This window comes from Trachurus japonicus, chromosome 9 (assembly GCF_045865225.1).
Source record: "Trachurus japonicus isolate A0001 chromosome 9, Traja_1.0".
In the NCBI taxonomy this organism is placed as follows: Eukaryota; Metazoa; Chordata; class Actinopteri; order Carangiformes; family Carangidae; genus Trachurus; species Trachurus japonicus.
Genome location: NC_140915.1, coordinates 8,914,265 through 8,922,510, shown reverse-complemented (window position 1 = coordinate 8,922,510; position 8,246 = coordinate 8,914,265).

Genomic DNA, 8,246 nt, shown 5'->3' with positions numbered 1-8,246 from the left:
CCAAAAACAAAAACTCTTCGGATCTGAACGATTCATATAAGTCACCTAATTGGTCATGAAAAAAGCAAGTTTCGCTTTTCGGCACGCTGTTTGCATCCCTGGATAAATATATCGTTCTGTCTTTATCATTATTTTGACATTATTATTTAGTGGTCGACTCGCCCTGCATTTCCTAGTTTCGGTTTTCCAGACGCTGCCCGGCAGGTCATGGGAATAACGCCGCTGGATCGCCGTTTATGGTCGGAACTACGACGGTATGTGATCGTCTTCAAACCTCTGACTTTCGTTCTTGATTAATGAAAACATTCCTGGCAAATGTTTTCGCTTTCGTCCGTCTTGCGCCGGTCCAAGAATTTCACCGTGTGCGCGGAGGCTCATGGGAAATGTAGTGTGAAAACACTTTGCTTTCCGAAACTCCTTGTAGTCCCTTTAAAGTAACAAATTTGTGAGAATCTTTTTTTTTTAAATTTTCTTTAAAATAAACAGACATCGCTTGTTTTGCACGATGTGGAAGATCTGATTAAATTCTACTTTTCAGGTGGACTTTGTAATAAAAACGAACACTTTTTATTTTAGCTCATAATCATAAAGATTAATTTCTTTCCTTTATTTATAGGAAAACTCACATTAAGTTTTTTTTTTCTTGCAAATTTGTGGCTTTATGATGATATGGATTATCATTTTGTGAATTTGCAACTTCAAATGAATAAAAGCTGTCCTAGAGTGCACATGATAGTACAATACTATATGTATGACTGGAGTGATATAACCATGGCAAAGTTCAGTCACAGTATTAACCGTTCTGGAAAATCGATGGTTAACATGTTGAAATTTCATCATTTAAAGAATCCACAAAAAACGCAGATTAAAACAGCGTGAATGGGAATAACTTCTCTAACGCCCCTGGAGAGAAATGCACTTCAATACCAATGAGAACTCAGTTGAACGCTGTGTGATTTTAATAAGTCCTAAGCAGCAGCTTCAGCCCCTTGGAGAGTCAACTCCAGCTGAAGCAACTGAACTGGAGTTTCACACTTCCAGTTCCCGTTAGCGGTGAACGTGCGGCGAGGATGGAGGCAGATGAAAGGAAGTCCCTGAAGGTCACAGTTATGACTTCACTTCATTTTACTTTATCGCACCTTCAACTACCGGCAGGTTTTAGAGGAAAAGTCTCAGTAAATCACAGAAAACGTTGTGTATTGAACACCCCGAGGGTTTAACAATCTAAACTGAACATACTGTGCAAATGTGGAAAATAAAACTCCAGGAAAAAGCTTAAAGTTTGAGGTTTGAACACTGATTAATTAGCATATATATTAAATGTGGTTGCAAACATACAATCAGCCAATAAGCAGATTGTTGGTGTAATTGTTGGTTGTGCATCTTTGGGTGTGATGTCAGAGTCTATACTTTATGAATAATGGGTTGTCACTCCAGTAAAGTCCAGTGTGTCGCGTTCCCTCTGTAAACAACACTAACAACGTTTCACAAGAAGCCCATTTGGTTGCAGAGCAAAGTGGGCTAATGCGAAACATTTCACAGTTCCTGGTGGTTAGCAGCAGGAACATTTCAACACTCTCTTGTTTTCCTTTCCATGTAATTAGTTTCATGCGAAATATTTCTGACTTGTTGTGTTCAAACCACATGGAAAAACGACAGCGCTGTGATTAACGGCACTTTGGCTTTTTATTTCCATCCACTGTTTTAACTTAACGCTTTTGAATTATCAACAACTGGGTTTTCCAACTTTGCAGGTGAACTACAAACTGTCTGGTTTTAATGTAGGAATTAAGCCCTGTCATTGATTGATCTGCTAGAAAAAAATTGTGTTATTGTTTGTGGTTTTATCTAATTTCTACAGGTTTAATCCAGACAACAGTGTAAGGAAACAAAGTGGACAATTATTCATTAGAGGATTTCCACCTCTTTCTACTGACTTTCATTTAATTTATTGACATTTTTCCAGTAATTACAGGGCTTGACGCTAAGCTTTTTTCCAAGTAGCACTGTGCTACCATGCTGAAAAATTTAGTAGCACACAACATTTTTTAGTAGCACAATAAAAATTTTGCAGTTTTGGTGAAAATATCATTTTCAAACAAATAAAGTAGATTTAGCCTATAATCCTAACCCTGTAGACTAATTTTTTATGTTTTAACTGGCTCTTTGCCTTAACAAAAATCAGGAAAGACAAACAATGCAAATATGTGTGAGAAAATAGAATATTTATTACAACCAATATTAGTTTTTAGTTTTGCCCTGTATGTGTGTGCATGTGGCCGGGGGTGGGGGGTATTGATGAGCAGTGAACCTATATTTCCCTCAGTATAAACAGCTGAACATTACATACAGGGCTCTACACTAAGATTTTTTAGGAGCACAATGAAAAATGTTTGTAGCAGGCTGTTTAAGCCTTAAATAATGCTGAGGGTCCAACATGACCCATTTTTACATTTGAGAACAGTAAAAACACCAAACATTTTTCCTCAAACAACCTGTCACACAAGCAGCTCCATGTTGCCCCTGTGTGATGATCAGGGACAGGTCAGACAGGGAGCTTTGAGGTTGAAGTTTATATGAATGTTGCACTGTGAGACTGTGACCACATGTCAGCTGTTCTCACCGCGACAAGCGTTTTTTTTTTTGATAGCTCCGCGGTAGCCTCGGAGGCCACGTACCACCTAAGGGGCGCCATGGCGTCTGTCCGACTACCGTTTCTCCGACCATTACATTTCTTTATTTTTGCGTCCATTAGTCCGACCTCCCACTTCTCCGACTTAAGTAGCCTAACCCTTAACCTTACCCTAAACCTAACCTTAACACTGTAGAATGAGTAGTCGGAGAAATGAGCCGTCGGACTTTTGGGCAGTCGGACTGATGTATGCTCCCCCCACCTAAGGGCTTCCTTCACCTGGGGCAGAGCTCCGTGTGAAACAGTAGGAGAGACACAGCCCGAGACCGTGTACCGGAGGAAGAAGCAGGTCGAACGTGCACGGAAAAAAAAGCGCGTCGCACCGAATGTGCGCTGCTACGGTGTCGCCTTGGCGTGCATGACGCGCGTCTACCTTGAAAGTAATGTGCGGAAAAGACGTTACATCTGAACGGCCCCGATGTACACAAGCTTTAATCAATGCGGCGGCCAAAATCACCAAACAGGCGGGGGGGGGGGGGGGGGGGGATACTGCTCACGTTGAACAGCATGCAAAGCGGTGCATGCAGTTTCTGTCCGAGTCGCACTGATGCGACTGAATGCAATTTTTTATTCGCACGGGCTATTATCAACTCGCAAATGCGAGCAAAACTGTCGCACTGTCGAGCCCTGAATTACTGCAGAAATAAAAGTGATTTATCATTAAACAGTAAAAAAAAAAAAAAAAGTGTTTGAACCATATTTGAGGGATCAGTGCAAAAGAAATGTGGAAGTATCAGAAGTTCTTTACTCCCTAATATTGGCCCTAATAATCCCACATTGGTCCGACCCGGATTTTTTGCACAGAATAGAGGCATGTGCACTTGTTTTCAACTAATCTGCATCCATGGAGCGGTAGATAACGTTATTTATCATGAAAGATGTTACCCTTTGTATATTTGTGTAGTTTAATCCGTCATAAACAAGAGATTACGGTTTACGGGGCGCGTTACGTTTGTGTGGCGGTGCCGCAGAGACGAGAGCTGGGACACCGGGTCGGAGGCTCTGATCTTACAAGGTTGGTTTTCGGCCAAGAGACGCTAGGTGGAAGGTCATTACAAGTCATTGCTTTAACCGTCACAGTTACTCTGAAGCTGTTTAATTAAGGTAAAATGTAGCATACTTCCTCTTTAAATAGCTGCTTTTGTCCAACAATCATCTGACAGTCATCAAGATAATCAACTAATCGTTCAAGTAGTACTCCTAAACTAATGTCGGCTTATTAGCTTATTAACTAATATGGGGTTTTTTTAGGTTCAGAAAAGGACATGAAACCAGAGCGTCCTGCACACAGGGCTCTGTCTGTACGCAGGACTAAACTCAATTAGCGTCTAAATGTTACAGAGGCAGGCCGGTCCAAATACCAACAGCTACTTTACCAAATCAGAGTTTTCCTATTAGATTAGAGCAATTCAAATGGTCATCAGTTACTCCCAAAGGTGGTTGATGGCATGAACAGACAGTAACGTGTGTTCATCTGCCAGTCAGTCTCAGTAAGGACTGCTGCTTCTGCTTTGAAGCAATTCGGAAGTCGGATTATTATAATTTAATGCAACAAAAACATATTTAACGTGGCGTGAGGCCGCAACAACTTCACACAACAGCTTCACTGGATTAGACAAAGCAGTGGTTTGGTTTCTAAAGCCAGGAGTCTGGGTGCAGAGATCAGATGGTGCATCTAATGATTAATGAGCAAAAAGAAAAAAGCTTGTAAATGGTGGTGTTCAATTTAAGTAATCATTTTCCTTGCATGTGCTTATTATCCACAGTCACTGTGCTGCTTTATCTACCTGTGTTTTTCCTACTAAAAACCTTAAAACTTCATTCCTTGGTGCAGACATCGCTGCATGACTCTCAACAATGGAGCCGACCTGCAGTAAATACCAATTTGGTAAAGCTCAGAAAGCTCTGAATTGTCATTTCGGAGGCTGTTTTTAAAACAATAACTCCACAAATGATGATTATTGTTATTATTGTGTCCATGCGGGCCAAGAGAACACCTCACACAGAGCTCTGAGTGGGCAGGATGATTGTGTTTCTGGCAGGTTGAAACCTTAAAAAGCATGAGACAACCGGGGTAAACAATTGGAGCAGCATGTTCACACCTATTACACTGAGATTAGGATGTGAATTAATGATGCTGGTGTGAATTATGAATAGAAACAGGTATGTAATTGGGGAAAGATTAAGATGTGATAGTTCGCCACACACAGCCATTGTTACTCACTTGCAACAGAGGATCTCAGACCCGGTGGTTACATAAGCTGATACTTAAAACGTCTCATTCATGAAACTGTCAGTCAGGGTTGGGCAAGCAGTGAATGTTTTTTGGGTTTTTTTAGGTGATATGTGTTTGACTAAACTGACCTAGAGGCCCCCAGGTCAGCTGCAGTTTTTACCCTGTGGGGAAAACAAACAGAAATTCCTGCACGACACAAGCATGAGGACAAAATCTGCAAAAAATTCACCAAGTCATTATGTCTTCGTATTCTGCTCCTGTGCATCTGAACCATGCATTTATTACTTAGGTCACAGGCTGTGGCTATGAGCGCTATAGTAAGGATTACAAGCTGCATATTTATCCTATTCTTGATCTGATCTGTGTAGTACTGTATGTAGCTCCACGGGACACACCGCAAAAACAAAAACATGACACTGGCTTGTATTAACACTAATCTCATCATAGATCACATTTAACCCCAGAAATCCAAGCCAGACTGAGCTGGTTGGTTGTGTTTGGTTGATAGCTGTGTATATGCATTCATGCACCCATGCATGCACAGTGCACACATGCAGCCAGCCATGAAATAATCAGGAACAATGCGCTGACCACACTCAGGTGACTTTAAGTTGCACATCAGGCAGGCGAAAAAAACGCCAGTCATTGCTATATGTTTATTTATTTATTATTAATCTATCTATTACCAGCAAACCACCAGTGCCAGTGATTATCGGTGAACATACAACGACACAGCAGCAGCAGCAGCTCCTATTAATCAGTCAGTAATAAATAAATCCATCCGACGTCACATTATACTGTAGTTAATGGTCACCAACGGTCACTATAGTCCACCCCAGTCCTGTGTTTGTTTGTTTATATTATAATCAGATAAATTATCATGTTTATATATTATATATTAAAAAAGAACAGCTCCATATGATCGATAACACACAACACAACACAAACACAAACGTGTAGCCGCCGGGCTAAGCTACGTTAGCTCACAGCGGTTAGCTTAGTTTAGCTTAGCTTAGCTTATCCTAGCGACCAGCTGATCGCAGCATCTGAACAAGCACAACTGACAGGCTAAAAAACAAAAGAAAACTGTGTGGCCTTCAATTATAAAACACACACTATACACAAACACATTTAAAAACGTTGTCATTAACAATTGATATGTGTGTATAAATGTGTTTTTTGTTTGTTTGTGTGTGTGCTGCTGCAGCTGACATGCTAACATTAGCTTCGACTGTTGCCGTGGTGACGTCAGCCCATGAACATTCCTGTGTATCCTACGAATAATAATGCTGCTGCGTTCGAGACAAGTCGGAATTCGGATCTTTCCGACCTCCTACTTGGGAAAAAGTGAAATCAAACACCACCTTAAGTCATGCCGGAGCTCCCACTGGGGTGAAGTCGGAGCTTTAAAAAAATATACAGTATCTACTGTCTACCCCGACTTCTCCGAGAATCAGCTGTCTGACGTCACACAACAACCTGCACACCGTCAACGGTAAAACATCAATGAAAATGCATTCAAATGCCAAAATGCAGTCAAAGTTGCATTGGCTGTGTGTCCTTTGCAATGTTTTTATGCCTTTAGCTACGTGAAGCACTGAAACTGCAACGTTTGTCCCAGTCCGCCATGTTTTATTTTGGTTATTCTGGTCGTGTTGGTGCCTCTCTTTGAACGCTTTGAAGTCGGGAACTCAGGAGTTTTTTGTTTTGTTTTTTTGTTTTAACTCGGGAGATTCTCCGAGTGGCGAGTTGTCTCGAACGCAGCATCCGTGACGTCAGCGCACGAACATTCCTGTGTATGCTAATGCTGCTAGCCAGTTAGCATAGCAGCTCGATGCTAACTGGCTAGTTTGCTAGCCTGCTCCGGAGACCAGTGTGTGTTTGTGTGAGCGTGTATGTGTGTGTGCGTATGTGTGTGTGTGTGTGTGTGTATCCGCCTTTACACTCACCAGTGAGCGGCGGCGTTTACGGCTAAATTCTTCGGTTCTGACGCGGACGATAAGCTCCAATGTGTCGAGTGAGTGGATGCGGGGCGCTCCGTGTACATCCATATGTCACAACACGGTGCTTTAAATCCCCGGTGCTCGGTGCCTCACTGCTGCTTCCTTCTGCCGGTAGCCATTTTTCCTCAACATCCAAATAAGCAGAGCAGAGAGCTCGTCCCAGGCAGCGCTGATTTTCCTCCAAACAGCATCCTACTCCTCCTCCTCCTCCTCCTCCTCCTCTCAGCCCGGGGCCCGGACCACATCTGCAGGGAGAAGCTGACATCTGTCGGACACATGCAGGAAAACACTAAGGATAATCCAGGATAATTATTTATTTATTTTTATTTAAAGGTTTAAGGATCAGGGACATTGCACATTAATAAAAACATTTAAACAAATGTAAACATGCCAGAATTAGCCAAAAGGCTATTTTGCATCTGTTGTCCCTGGACTGATGTTAAAAGTCACCCTAAAAGAAAATTTTTTTGGGGGGGATTATCAACATACAAATAATACATTCAATGATTAAAAAGCTGAATAGTGGACAAAAGACAGAGAGAGCAGTGAAGGTCCATGCATACACACACAAACTAACATAAAACTGAACTCAAACAGCAGCCGCTACAGACAAAACAATTATAATAATATTACCAACATTGTTATTGTTGTTGGTGTTGCGGTGTTGCATGACATAGCCCAGGCCTACATAATAATAACAATAATATGCCTAGTTATTAAATAAAAAATAAATTATTACGATTAAGATATTGTTTATTTGCCATTTGTACATTTGTTCATAGGAATGCTTGTGCAGAGGACACTCAGAGTACAAACATAAAAGAGTAAAAATATGTTAAGCAAGTGCACACATTTATTTAAAAAAGATGTAAACAGTAAAAAGTAAAGAAAAAGAGTTTTAAAAAAAGACAATAAATACCAAACAGATACTTTACACTGCACCTAAGGATATTGCACATTTCCCATTTGTATTGTCTATGAACAGACGTCAGGAGGACTGATGGTATTTAGCTTTTGCCATCAGTCTCACTGTCGCAGGGAAGAAACTGTTGTACAAGCTTCATTTAATTAAATTAAAATATATTGTACGATATACTTCAGCCTTTATTGTTTTTATTATCAAAATTTCCCTCAGGATCAATAAAATCTATCTAGTTTTTGCTTTACATTACAATCTATCACTTTATATAGGCTATATATATATCATGATTGGTTTGAATTGAGAGCTACAGAAAATTAATAATCAAGTATGTTTTGATAATTTTCTTTTTTTCTAATTTTTCATTTGAATTGTTTGAAAGAAAGAAAAAAAACA